Genomic DNA, 15,278 nt, shown 5'->3' with positions numbered 1-15,278 from the left:
GAGGATAGGGCATTTATTGACCTGGAAGGACTATAAAATATGTTGAGAAACCATGTTGGGGACCTCCCCTGTGCACTAGTGGGGCGGGGAGCCCCTGGCCCTGGGATCATTACCATGTGCTTCCTGGAGCTTGGACCCAGACCCTCTTAACCAACCTAACCCGATGGCCCTCTTAACCTGCTGTGTTGCTTGCTGCCTGCTGGGTCAGCTGGCCAGAGCTGGCCTGCCTAGGCATGATTTGCTGTTTAAGTGGGGTCCTCTGGGCGGCTCTGTGCTTCAGCAGTAGATCCTGGTGCTATCCATCCAACTGGGTCTCTGTGCCGGGGATGTCAGTCCCTGTACGGGTTTGTTTAGGATTTTTATGGATTGCCCTAGCCTTGCCCTTGTATAGTGCTTTCTACCTCTTGTCACCGTCTACCACTTCTCACTAGGTACTTCCCATCGCTAGACCCAGGTCCACAAAGCGTTCTCCTACTGACTCTTCTCACTAAGTACTTCCCATCGCTCTAGACCCAGGTCCACAAGCGTTCTTCCACTGACTCTTCTCACTAGGTACTTCCATCGCTCGACCCAGGTCCACAAGCGTTCTCCCACTCAATCTTCTCACTAGGTACTTCCCATTGCTAGACCCAGGTCCACAAGTGTTCTCCCACTGAATCTTCTCACGGTGCTGACTACTATCCCATGATAACGAAACCGCAGTTCCCGAGGTATGTATGTATCACTATTTAGATATTCAGCTGATCTGGTATTTGATGCTGTTGCTATATTCCTTTTTCTTTCTTTCTCTTTCTTTTCTTTTCTTTTTTTCTTTCTTTTTTGTTTTGTTTGTTTTGAGACAGGGTTTCTCTGTGTAACACTTCTAGCTGTCCTGGAACTAGCTCTGTAGACAAGACTGGCCTCGAACTCACAGAGATCTGCCTGCCTCTGTCTCCTGAGTGCTGGGATTAAAGGTGTGCTCTACACCACCCAGCTGTTATATTCCTTTAAAGATAACCTTTCATTTAGCTAATCCTATCACTTAAGATGCTAAACCATGTTGAAAATTTTCTTTGTCAATGAACTTGACTGGAGCATTGTAGGCTTGAAGGTGACTATACCATGGAACCCATGGGCATCTCTCAGAATACTGAAGACCCTTTGGCAGTCCTTTCTCCTCTCCTAGCATTTTGAAGTCATAGGAAAAGATGGCATGAATGTTTTACTCTACCAGAAAGGATGCTTAGAACTCTGTGACAAAGTCTTGGGACAAAAGAAGTCCATGATTTTCAAATCCCTACCACATCCTTCCCCCGACATGGCAACCTCCTGAAACTATTCCCCCTACTGGGGTGTCTCTCCTTTGGCCGACTCAGTCTCTTAACAACCTTCTCTATACCTGGAGTTTCCCTCAGGAGGCCTTTAACTCGGGACTCGGGTACAGGGAACTTATTTGGGAGACGATCTGAGGAAGCAGAGAGAGTCTGACGGTAACGGGCTGCCTCTGTGGAGAGAACTGGAGGCTTAGTTGTGCAGCTCTCGGCGGATTGTGTCTATCACTGTTGAGGAGGTACAGCATTCATTCCCACCTTCTGTATCCTGCTGGCCCCAGGGTCTGACTGCTGCTGCAGCTCCCAGCCATACCTGGCTTTCCCTGAGCATGGATGGAGTCACTCCAAGGAGCCCTACTTGCTATGGGTGAGTGCCAAGAGCATTACTCTAGCTCCTTGCTCTAAGTTGTATTAAATTCCCTTCCTGGGTGCTCATTCCCAGGTGGTACAGCCTGCATGCCACAGATGACTGATAGAGTACCTCTATCTGTAAGACTGAATGTCCTGAGAACTAGTCACGTTGGCAGCTCCAGAGTGCAGGGCAGAATCTGGCACCTGGGGAAAATGCTTGACGAATGAACAGGCAAAGGCATGCCGGGATCATAGTGGGTCCCTGTGTTGAGATTGCTAAAGAGAGGTAGAGACTGAGGGAGGGAAACTGAAGCAGAAATAGAAATTGAATCACCATGGGGTTGGAGAGCTTGCTCAGTGGTTAGGAGCACGTACTGTTCTTGCAGAGGACCTGGGTTTGGCTCTTCACAACTGTATGATGCCTCAAGACCATATCTCCACTTCCAAGGATCTGTTGCCTTCTTCTGACCTTTCTGGGTTCCTGCATGCAAAGGATGCACATACATACACTTAGGCACACACACGTACACACATACATACACTTAGGCACACACACGTACACACATACACACACAGGCACACACATAGAACAAATATTTTTAACGAAACTTAAATCAAGGATTTTGCAAATCCAGGTTCCCAACACATTCTAGGGGTTCAGGGTGGGGGAATTTCTCCTGGAAGATCACGTGATTAGAGGGTTAGAACACATGGGCCCTGGGGAAACAAACAACCAGCAATTATACTTTTTCTCTGGTGGTGTGTAAAAGTCAGGGTCAAAGATCATTGCTTTGAGAGAGGTCTTGCCCATTTGTCTGGCCCTCCCCCGACCCTGCCCATTTTGGAGGTAGAAAACTGAGTTCCAGAGAGGACAAAGGTGTGGCTGAGGTCACAGAAGCGTGAGTTTCTGGTTAGTAAAGAAAAGGGTGATCTCACTCTCATAAATCCTTCCAGGCCATTTGCTCACAGTGATAACCTGACCTGCACAGACGGCTCAGTCACACACCTCGTGAATGCCAAGCAAGGGGGGGGGGAGCTCTGGGGTTTTGACCTGTGCAGTTCTGTCCCATTCCCAGGAGTGTCCGAATATATACCTCAGACAGGTTGCCCCAGAGATCTCCTGAGGGGGTCTTGTCTGGTGGTGTTCACAGGTCTGGCAGCCTGGCTGATAGGGACTGGCCAGGCGACTGCTCAACCCATGGGTCAGCCTGGCTTTCCGGATGTCAGCTGACTCTGTTGCGGACTTCCCCTCAAGTTGCTGGAGTTGGAATGTCCAAGAGCAAAGCTTCATTCTTCTCTGACACCTGAGATAAGCTGTTGGGACGGGAGGGTGAGTGTGGGAGGACGTTGTACCAGGTCGTCAAGTCTCCGGGAAAGGGCCTGCTCTCATGGAATGGTATGTAGCACAAAGGCTTCAAGAGCTCACTGACGACCTGCCAGTGAGGATAGTGGTCTTAAGGAATAGGAGAGTGGCAGTTGAAAGCCAGGCTTAACTACACGGTGTCTGTGAGACTTCAACACAGGGATCTGTGGGAGGCTTGGGAGGGAAAAACACACCACTTAAAAACAAATCCATCATGGAAAAGATTCAGACCAAATCGAGGAGCCAGGCACAAATGTGTCCCGTTCTTTTGTGTGTAGTTATAGGAAGTGAGATGAAGACATAGGCTACATGACAGACTGACTTCTGGAGTTCCCCACAGCTAGGGGTACACTAGAAAGCAAAGAACTTTAAAGTTAGAGCGGCTCCCGCCTTACTGAGGACAATGTGAGGCCCTGGAGGAGATGGAGCTATGTCATGTAGAGGGTCACAAGCGTTGTGTTCAATGGGACGGTGAGAAAGATCCTTCTGTGCCCGAGTCACAGGTCGTTGTGGCTTAGCAGATAGTGAGTGAAGAGAGAAGTGAGCAGGGATGCTATCACAGGAGTGAGATGGACAGGACATGCATCAGGTGTTCAAAGGCCCAAGGTTGCCATGGTGATCGAAGGAAAGAGCAAAGGTAGAGTTATGGTCCATCGGAAACATGTTGTGAGCGTCCTGGGTCAACATGTTGCTGCTGGCCCCGAGAGGGATGACAGCAAAGGTGAACACAAATAATCCTGAAGTCTTTGGCAATTAGAATGAACAAGAGTTGTTAATAGCTTGGAATTGAGTGTAGTGGGCTGAATAATAATAGTCTGAGAGATGTTTTATTGCTTACTTCCAGAAGGGGTAAGTGTTACCTTATTTAGCAAAGAGAGCATGGCACCCTCTCCAGTGGCAAATCTTATAGAGGCATTTTCTCACCTGAGTCCCTCTTCCCAAATGACTCTAGATTATGTTAAGTTGACATAAAACCAACCAACACTACACCTAAAGCACTTTCATCAATCCCAACAAACCCTGCATTCATTAAATAGCTCCCTCTGCCCCTTCTACCCAGCTTCTAATAGCTTCTACTGTATTTTCTTTTCCTTCAATGGCCTATTTAAAGTACTCCATGTAAATGGAATTACATGCATTTGTCCTCTGTTCCTGAATTATTTCATTAAACACAAATTTTCAAGGCCTGCTCACATTAGAGTGTGTATTAAAATTCAGTTTCCTTTGTGTGTGGATAGCATTGCTTGTTATTTTAAGCAACCAAATCAGTGTGATTCTTTACAGTTGCCATGGGAAACCAATTGATGTAATGAGGGGAAAAGAAGGTGTCAAGGTGACTTGGTGTTTGGCGGAGAGTTGGACGGACCTAGACAGGGATCTACAAACACAAACAGATTAGGAGCAGGCTCCGTTCTGGGCCATGTTAAATTTCAAATGGCTGTTCTGCCTTCAAAGGACATGCTGAGGAGGCAATTGGCTGTGTAACTCTGGAATTCTCCCTTGTGCTGGGGAGTTGCATTTGGGAGGGAGGCATCAGCAGATAAATGATTCTTAGGGAAAATTGATGGGTTGTGTTCACCCAAGGAATGTGTGTGTGAAGAGAAGAGGAAAAGGTCAAGCCAGGATTGAAAGCAGAATAAGTCAGAGCGGCTGGGAAGGAGCAGTTAGGGAGGTGGCAGAAAACTCGGGGAAGCCTGGCTCAGGAATGGAGAACACTTTCACCTAGAAAAGCGTGGCCAGTCAGGTTCTGAGCAAACAGAAGGCCAGAAGAGGTTGTTGGATCCCCTGGGACTGGAGTTACAGGTGGTTGTGAGCTGCAATGTAAGTGTTAGGAATTGAACCCAGGTCCTTTGGAAGAACAGCCAGTGCTCTTACCACTGAACCAATTCCCCAGCCCCAATGGGGCAAATTCTGCTATGAGATGTACAAGAAGATGGGAAACATACAGATTTGAAACCATTTGAGGTGGAAGATACTATGGTTAATTCTGGCTAACCAGACCCCAAGCCTTAATATCGTTAGACAAGTCCTTGTGGTCTGTTCCATGATTTTCTGGAGAAGAATTTGGTCAGAGTTTGGCTACGTGGCCGTTTACTTCAGGTAGCGTTGGCTGAAGTCATAGGTAAGATTCGGCTTTGAATGGGCTGCCCTTGAGAACTCAGGTGATTTCACTCAGTGACTGCCTATATTCTGAGGACGGTTAGAAGGTCTGTTCTGTTGGGTCAGTTCACCTGGCTGGGGCTCCTTAGGGGAATCTTCAGCCAATTAGACATGGCACATGGTCTGTTGTCATCTACGTCTGGAAGTTGCCTGATGTTACTTCTGCTGTGTTCTGCAGTCAGTTCAACCACAAGCCCACTGGGATCTCTTAGGAGATGGTATTATCCCACCTCTTAATGGGAACACTATTAAATAATTTACAGTCATGATTAATACCCCTACTGAGGCAGAATACAATTACCAGCTGGATGGGAATGAGCCAAGAAGCTGGGAAAAACCAGTCACACTTAGGAGATAGGAACTTGCAGGAGTGAAGCCCTCCAGAAACCTTAAGGGGACACTCAGAAGGCTGGAGGTGGGTACTCTTCTCACTGAGACAAGAGGGAAGAAAGTCAAAGAGAGGGCAGACACAGTGGCAGGATGATGCCACACCACACTGTTCAACAGACAGACCGTCCAAATGACACTGGCCGAGGTCACCTGATGAGAGCTGAGAAGGGAAGAAGACACAGCCTGGAAACTCAGGGCTGGGGCACCAGATTTTTTTTTTTTTAAAGCAGATTTAAATAGGGATGGCATTCTGTCATTACTGAAAATAACATCAATTAGAAATACGTAATTACTAATCCCCAATAATGTATTGGTAATCCTGCAACTTTATGGCTAATTATTACCTTCCTAAAATCTTTACAGAACCTGTGAGACATAGCCCGTATCCTAGGAGTTGCTGCTGAGTGTTTGTCAGCTCGACACAAACTAGAGTCACCTGGGAAGAGGGACCCTAAACCGAGGAATTGATTCCATCAGATTGACCGGTGGCACACAGACACAAAGACATATACACACACATGAATTTTTTTAAATTGGAAATCATTAAAAATTGCTCATTTCATATGTATGAGAATTTTGCCTGTATATTGTAGGACCCAGCCATGATAAACTCAATAGGAACAGACCACCCAAAGGAAGTTCTTAACTTCCAGCCATTATCACCTGCAGTGTAGGATCAGCCATCGATAAGCTTAATGGAGGCCTGAGTCTCAGTAGTTTACCCTGAAGCAATACCTGGTTGTAGGAAGAACCACAAACTGAGATTCCTCAGGCACCACCCAGGAACAGAGCATCCAAAGGAAATTCCTGAAGTTCCAACCTTTGTAGATAGGATCACCTGCCAGCTCACATTCACCAGGACAGCCCTAGACAAATGTCAGCCTGATCCTGAACCTTAGAAATCCCTCACCCCCCACCTTTACTACTATAAAAACCCAACTCTAACTGAGATTGGGGCTTTCCTATTATTCCAATACACTGGACCCACAGAGAGACCGAGTTTGCAATCTTGTATAAAATAAAGGCTCTTTGCTTTTACATACAGGACTTGGTCTCCTTTTTGGTTTTCAGGGGACTTTGCAGATCTGGGCATTGTGTGTGTGTGTGTGTGTGTGTGTGTGTGTGTGTGTGTACCACAGCTATACATGTGTGACTGATGTTTATGGAGGTTAAAAGAGGATGTCAGATCTCCTGGAACTGGAATTACAGATGGTTGTGAATCAACATGTAGGCGTTAGGAACCAAACCCAGGTCTTCTGAAACAATGTCAAATGTTCTTAACCACTAAGCATCTGTGGCCACAACAAAAATTCTTTTTAAATAAGTCTGGCATTGCTTCTCAGCCCTTTGGCTAAGATCAAGTGTAGTACCCATTCTTATCAGTTTAAAAAAATAAGGCAAGACTTAGTCTTTAGAAATTTACTTTATAGGCAATGTCTTTTTGCAAGTGATGGAAAACCATGCTTATAATTCTTTTTTATTACATGTACTTATTTTTGTGATGTGGGAAGTGGGGCACTATAGTATGTATGTGGAAATCAGAGGACATCTTTTAGTGATCAGTCTCAGGTCATCAGACTTAGTGACAAGCACCCACTGAGCCATCCTGCTGACTATGTACTTGTAATTGTTGCTCTGAAATTTTCTTCAGGAGTCTCCTCTCTCTCTCTCTCTCTCTCTCTCTCTCTCTCTCTCTCTCTCTCTCTCTCTCTCTCTCTCTCTCTCTCTCACACACACACACACAGAGTCTTTTTCAATCACCCATTATCATAATCTCATTTTTCACCTTTGTCTTGGGTATTTCCAAAGACTGGGTCGTCATGGGAATAATGCGATTTTGCTGATGGTGAGGACATTCTAACAGTAGATAAGACATTGCTGAGAATTCTCAAGGGGAATTCCAAGAATGTTTTGGGCAGCACCGGCGTAAAAGTTCACAGGGTCTATAACATTGCGTCATGATTGTCATGAGTGGGTTCTGATCCCCACACCGGCAGCACACTGGGGACCCACTGACTGTGTACGGGACACTTGGTGGCTGTTTACTGGGTTTCCACCTACTCAGCTCACCAAGCAAGAAATTCTAGGTTCAGGCTTGATTCTGTTTTCCTTCATTAAGTAAATTCACGCGGTCAGTGTTAAAACAATCAGGAGTGTGTTGAGTCGTAGGTTCATGAAAACCTACTTAGGGCTGGAGAGATGGCTCAGCTGTTAGGAGCATTGCCTGCTCTTCCAAAGGTCCTGAGTTCAATTCCCAGCAACCATCATGGTGGCTCACAACCATCTGTAATGAGGTCTGGTGCCCTCTTCTGGCCTGCAAGCATACAGACAGAATATTGTATACATAATAAATAAATAAATTTAAAAATTGGATTAAAAAAAGATGAATGAGGATAAAAAAAAGAAAACCTACTTAATAATGGCAGGAATTCATGGCTGTATAACGAAGCCACTAGAAATAGCCTCTCTCCCTTGGCCAGAAACGAATGGCGTCACAAACGTACAAGCAGGTGCTAGCTACTGTTTTCCCTTCAGCTGTTCTGTGTTGCCGCAGGGGTTTTCTGTGTGAGAGGTGTGTTGTTTCAGCGTTTGTCTCATTTTTGTGTTTATTGCTCATCCCTCTGGCAGCAGGTGACTGCAGGGCTTCCAGCATTGCATCCAAATTCCAGACAGGATGAACGAGAAAGGTAAAGTTTAGACAGGTGGTATTGTCTTTTCATCAGGAAAGGAGCCGGTCACAGGCATCTGCACAGCACACTCAAGCCTTGCTGGTCAGAACTAGGTCATATGTGCACCCTTCTCTGCAAAAACAAGATGGGAGGTTGGAAAATAGGATCGTCACGGTTGGTATGGAGCAGTAAACATCCACCACCGGGGCTGGACATGTTGACTCTGCCAAAAACCTAGTTCTGTTACGGAGGAAGAAAGGAAAATGGTTTTTGTTCATAGATAATAGTCTGGGCCACAGCAGCAAAGTCTGTTTGGCTCTGGGATGGCTTGCCAGTGTGCTCCTGCCCCGTGTGCTGGCTTAGCTCTGGCCTGCCCCTGCACCCTCCAGTGTGGCCCGCCTTCCCTTGCTCCACTATCAGCTGCCACACTTGTATCTCTGCACGCCAAGCTGACTGTGGGCCATCGTGGAGATGAGCATTGTCGAGTTTTCTCCACGGACAATGTCTGCCAAGCTTGACTGAATTCCTACCCCTCTTTCTACTTGGCAAACCTCTTGTTGACCTTTAAGGCTGGGTCTAAATATTCGCCCTGAGAAACTTCTTTGACAGGCCCCTGACTCCACTGTCACAAACTATCCTCTCCTTGGTTTCGTGTGTTTTTATTTATTGTGTTAACATGTATTAGACTGTCTTGCTTTGCCCTACCGTCTGTCTCCCACTTGTTTCTGCACTTTGTGTAACCTGAGCAGCTAGCACAGTTCCTGGCACCTCATATGTGCCCGTGGAGAGGCAGTCGCTTGTCTCCCAATATCCATTCTCACCATTTTATCAGTAAAATAACCTTGACTTCTGGTTCAGTTTGTGGTCACTTTGAATAAAGAGCAAATACTCCAAACTCCCTTGAGGACAACTAAAGCCATGTGACGTGCTTGGAGCTGTAGCTGCCTTGTTGGACCAAGGTTTGACTCTGGAGATACAAGCTGAATATGGCAGAGCAAAAGGATACAAGTATGTAGACTCCTGGCTTGTGTCATGATTTGTAGTCCAGCCTTGCCTGCCTGAGGAGGGTTATGAAGAAGAAGGAAGTTTCCCCAAGCAGGGATTTGTTGTGGCATATTAGTTTAAGATGTGTTCCATTTGTTTATGCTGTGGAACATTTGTTTAATGATGCAAAGATGTGTCGCATTCTTTTATGTTGCATGTGTTTAATTCTGTGAAGCTGTGTTACTTTGCCTGCCTAAAGTACCTGATTGGTCTAATAAAAAATTGAACAGCCAATAACTAGGCAGGGGAGCAATAGGCAGGGCTGCCAGGCAGAGAAAAAAATAGGAGGAGAAATCTAGGTTCGAGAGAAGAAGAAAAGGGAGGAATGAGAAAGTGGTGTAGGAGATCCTTCTGTATTTGTGTTGCTTTCATTGGTTAATAAAGAAACTTTGGGCCTGGTGATAGGGCAGAACTTAGGTAGGCAGGGAGACAGAACTGAATTCTGGGAGGAAGAAAGCAGAGTCAGAGAGAGCTGCCATGAAGCTGCCAGGTCAGACATGCTGAATCTTTCCCGGTAAGCCACGACCTCATGGTGAAGACAGATGATTAGAAATGGGTTAAATTAAGATGTGAGAGTTAGCCAATAGGAGGCTAGAGCTAATGGCCAACCAGTGTTTAAATGGATACATTTTCTGTGTAATTATTTCGGGTGTAAGCTAGCTGGGTGGCTGGGACGAAAAGCAGGCCCACTCGTTCCTGTTACAAGAAAGGAGGAGAGGAGGATGCCAGGGCCAGCACCCAGCCACACAGACAGCCACAGAGTAAGAAGGAAAGAAAGATATATAGAATAAAGACAGGTGAAAAACCCATAGGCAATATGTAGCCAAAGAGAAATGGGATAATTTAATTTAGAAAAGCTGGCTAGAAACAAGTCAGACATTCATAAGCAAGAATACATCTCTGGATATTTATTTGGGTGCTGGGTGGCAGGCCCCAAAGAGAAAAAAAAAACCAACTACAGGGATTTAACTGAGAAAATTTTCTGATAGGAAAAAAGTCCATATGTATGCTTTAAAATAAAATGATTTAGACCAGACATGGTGTTGCGTATCAGTTACCCCAGCACTCAAGAGGCTCAGGCAGGAGGATCTTGAGTTTGATGCCAGCTTGGGTGGAATATTAAGAGTTGGAAAATGAAAAAGGGCAGGGGGGCTGAGGCTGGGGGATACATCTTGGTGATGGTTTTCCTCCACAGGTAAAGCCTGGGTTCCACCTTCAGCACTGCTAGAGGAAAAATTGATTTGGTTGAATTATAATAGCCGAGACCTGCCCCAGGTTGAAAATGATTGTTTGCTAGATGCATTAGGTCCTGACATATATTTGTCATGTGGTATTTAAAAAATAAAGATTCAGAAATTTTTTTAATTATGTATTTTTATGTGTCTCTGAAGAACGAGTCTACTTAGTCTTAATAAAAACCCAGAGTCAGATATCGAGGTACGCGCTGAAAGATGAGAGACGCAAAGAGCAGCCACAGTTACTTCTTACCTCCAGGAATCCTCAGACTGAATGAGCCCTTCTGTCTCTATGAATCCTCAGACTGAGTGGAGGTGATACCCTGTCTCTTCCCACCTTATATTCCTGTCTCCACTTCCACTTTGCTTGGTTCAAAGGCTTGAGCCTCCCAAGTATTGGGATCAAAGGCTTGAGATTCCAAGTGCTGGGATCCCCTCCACTACCCAGTTCTGTTTCTCTTTTAGACTGGTTCAATCTCACATAGCCCAGGGTGGCCTTAAACTCCTGATCGTCCTCTTCCTCCTCCCAAGTGCTAGGATTAAAGGTGTGTGCCACCACTGTCTGGCCTTTACTATTAACTAGTGGCTAGCTCTGCCCTCTGATCTCCAGACAGGCTTTATTTGTCAGAACACAAACAAAATTTCACACAGCATGTCTCCGTGTGTGAGGATGTACGCGTGTGCTCAGGTGCCCATGGAGGTGAGAGGCATCCGGTTACCCAGGAGCTGGAGTTACAAACAGTTGTGAGACACAAGTACCTGAGTAGGCGCTGGGACCAGAACTTGGGTCCTCTGCAAGAGCAACATGCACCCTTCACCACTGAGCCATCTGTCCAGCCGTGTCCTGTGTGCACACTGAAATAAAAACACCAGCACTACATGCTACTTGTCACTTGCAGATGCCAGTGACAGATATAGGACTTGAGTCTTTATAGTGGAATTTTGTTCAGAGAGCTGGCCATCTGAGAGGACAGTGGATTAACATGCACAGATCTGTCTTGCATCTCACTGCCAGAAGGCACATTATCTGTAGGGATTGGAAAGAGGGACAAAGGCAGTCAATCACTGTGGTGCTCAGGCTTGACCCTCTGGTCAGGAGGTCAGCCTTGTTTTTGAGAATTATGATGTCTAAACTCTCATCACCATTCCTTGCCCTCTTCCTTCCTCCGGTGGATGTTTGGGCCCAGGCACTTCTCAAGATGCTGAGTCCAATTAATTTAATGTCTGCGGTGACAACTTTGTACTTTTCCAGAGTCATCTGGGCTAGAGGTGGCAGTAACTCAAAACACATAGACCATTAATGGTGGGCACAGGCTAAGCTACTACTAACACGTGCCGATTCTTTTTTTATGATATGCAGTACGAAAGCATCTTTAAAACAGAATACAAGGGGCTGGAGATATGGCTCAGAGGTTAAGAGCACTGACTGCTCTTCCAGAGGTCCTGAGTTCAATTCCCAGCAACCACATGGTGGCTCACAGCCACCTATAATGAGATCTGGTGCCCTCTTCTGGCATGCAAGCATACATGGAAGGAATGTTGTTGTATACATAATAAATAAATAAAATCTTAAAAAAAAAACCAGAATACAAATGTATCTCCCTCAGTCCCCCTTCTCCTCTATAAATAGGAGGCAGGGGATGGCTCACAGATGGCCTCATATCTGACTGACCACACACCTGTTCATTTCCTGCCTCCCAGTGATTTTGTGTCTGCAATTCTATTTTTATGGGTTATAGGAGCGGGTTATTTAGCAGCCCTTTCCCAAGCATTCCACTGGTCATTTGCCTTCCTGATGAGCCCTTGATTTCCAAAGTCAGTTACAGAGGGAGGAAAAGGTTAGAACAACATCATTCCCCAAAGGGGCTTGGTCCCTGAGGGAGAGTTGTTGCTCTCTGGTGTGATTTGGCATCAACTATTTGCAAGCAACGGCAAGGTTTGGGCCAACCAAGTGTTTGTTGCAGGTCTCTGGTTGGGGTTTGGTAGCCCTTCCTTCCCCCATGAGCCCACCCACAAGCCAGGCTTGCAAATGAGTGCCAAGCTGGACAAGTGCAGTGACCCTTGGCATCTGAGGAGTTGTGTGACCCTTGGCATCTGATGAGTTGTTTAGTAGAAAATTTGGCATTTGAAATCTAATATAAAGTAACTGGAGGGGGAAATTCCATGACTTCATGAATTTCATCTCAATGTATGCTGCAAAAAAATCAACTCAAGTATTACCTACTCGTGGTCAGTGTCTGAGTTAGGTGTTTCCAGGTGACTTATGGGTTCCTATTGCTGTGATAAGGAGCGTGACAACCTTAGTTACAGTTGTTGCTGTGATGAGACACCATGACCAAAAGCAACGCGGAGAGGAAAGAGTTTATTGGGCTCATCCACAAAACTGTTCATCACTGAAGGAAGTCAGATCAGGAGCTCAAAGGTGGTAGCAACTTTGAGGCAGGAATTGATGCAGAGGCTATGGAGGGGTGCTGCATTCTTTTTTTTTTTTGGTTTTTCGAGACAGGGTTTCTCTGCAGCTTTTTTAGAGCCTGTCCTGGAACTAGCTCTTGTAGACCAGGCTGGCCTCGAACTCACAGAGATCGGCCTGCCTCTGCCTCCCGAGTGCTGGGATTAAAGGCGTGCGCCACCACCGCCCGGCTTGCATTCTTATAGCATACAGGACTACTAGCCCAGAGATGCCGCCATCTAAAATGGACTGGTTTCTTCCGTATCAATCACTGATTAAGAAAATGATCTACAGCAGATCTTATGGAAGCATTTTCTCAATTGAGACTCCCTCCGCTCCGATGAGTCTAGCTTATGTCAAGTGGACAGGAAGCTAGCCAACACAATGACCATGAGCAACTTGGGAGGAAAGAGTTTATCTTATCTTACAGAATGGAAGACAGGGCAGAAAGGACTCTACTGGATTGACAGCAAATCATGATGAGTGACAATACTCGAGGTCCCTGACTATTTTTTGGGGCTTCCTTTTATGGAGTTAAAGAGGAGAAGGCATTGGTTGCTAAGGGGCATAGAGTGGGCGGTTCTGTTTTAATGAGTAGATTTGGCTTATGGAAGCCTTTGCATTATTTGCATATTGCCCCCTCCATAGTGCATCCGCTATAAACATGTGCTTCCAACTATACTGAGGCATAAGATAATAAAAAAGGGGATTTCCCCCTACAAGTTCACGTGAGGACATAGTTATTGTTCATGTACTCCAAACAGTTCAGCCTGGGCTGGACCCTGCCTCCTGTACCCAGACATAACTGGGAACATATTTGAATAGAACCTGGTCGATAGGGGAGGAGACAGTGCATGCAGCTCAACACAGGTTTGGGGCTGTAGGTTGCTAACAGGCTTCCAAGGGCAGTATTAGAAAAGCGCTCTCTCTCTCTCTCTCTCTCTCTCTCTCTCTCTCTCTCTCTCTCTCTCTCCCTCCCTCCCCCTGTGTGTGTGTGTGTGTTGCCCAAACCAAGTAGAGTCCCAGGTAACAGAACTATCCTCTACTTTTCCCTGCCCCACAAAGATGCTATTATGAATAAATACACCTAGGATTCCTGGCATAGGAGCCTTGAATTCACACTGAAAATCAAGAGCAGTGTTGAGAGTGCACTTCAGTTCAGAAGACAAGGACTCAAAGCCTAGTTTCCTCTATATTAGCTTATAACCAAGACAAGCTGCTTGACTTCTAATCCCATTGTGTACTGGAGCTGGATTATTTTAGCTGGGTCATCTGATGTGCACATCTCCTTCCAAGCACGGGTCCACTATTGTTGCATTAGCTGTGGCATGAGTCTTGACATCAGAGCAATCAGCAAATCAGCATTCCCCCCACCAGAGTTTCTAAGCGTTTACCAGCACACCATTTCTATATTTGTGCAGTGGGGCTTGTAATGCGTCCTTGACTGAGAGGGGATGAATGGAGAGAGCTTGTGGGAGGCATGAAGCACAAATGACAGCCCTTACTACATTGGCATCTCTCTGTCATTCTCTCAAAATCAATCTCTCTCTGTTGTAACTGGAGGTTTCTCTCCCACCCAATAGTTCCTGAATAACCACTCTGAGGCTTAATATTAACTACAAACTGTTTGGCCTATTAGCTCAGGCTTATTATTAGTTGGCTTTTACAGCTTAAATTAACCCATTTCTTTTATTCTATATTTTACCACGAGGCTCATGGATGGTTACCTCACACCTTGCTTCCCTTTTGGCTGCTGGCTTCTCCCAGACTCCACCTTCTTTTTCCCTTTATGTTTGTTTGGATTTCCTGCCTAGCTATATTCTGTCCAGCCATAGGCCAAAGCAGCTTCTTTATGAACCAATGGTCATAAAACATATTCATAGCACAGAGAAGGATATACCACATTACTCTGTGATGACCTGCGAGTTACATTGTTGAGATTACTCTTTGTAGAAGCTGGTTTCATCCACTGTCATGTAGCTTTGCATAGCTACTAATCCTTCTGGTATCTTTTCTGCTCTGGGGCATATCTGGCAACAGAGCCGCCTGTCTCCTTAGTCTAAAATGTAAATTACATAGCCAGACGAGCTGGCCCAGATGAGAAGGCTGTGTTGTTGTTGGCATTTGCACAGCCTCCTTCTTTGTGCCTTCTAGTGCCTTGCTGACTCCATACTGGTTTGGGTCTTGTGTTTCTGACAGATGTGCTGGCCGAGGACTACCTTTTGAGGAGCAAGGCCTCAGCTTGAAATCTTTGGGGGTTTAATACTCGACATCTAGCCTTTAACAGCAGCGAGAAAATCCTCGTTG

The 15,278-nt window shown here is 45.8% G+C and overlaps 1 pseudogene; it reads left to right on the top strand.

Annotated features, from left to right (window-relative positions):
• Positions 1-6,905: 6,905 nt before the first annotated feature.
• LOC119815994 lies at positions 6,906-7,013 on the top strand (annotated as a pseudogene).
• Positions 7,014-15,278: the final 8,265 nt, after the last annotated feature.

This window comes from Arvicola amphibius, chromosome 5 (assembly GCF_903992535.2).
Source record: "Arvicola amphibius chromosome 5, mArvAmp1.2, whole genome shotgun sequence".
Taxonomy (NCBI): domain Eukaryota; kingdom Metazoa; phylum Chordata; class Mammalia; order Rodentia; family Cricetidae; genus Arvicola; species Arvicola amphibius.
Note: the sequence above shows the minus strand (reverse complement) of the source record. Positions and strands in the feature narration are given on the sequence as shown.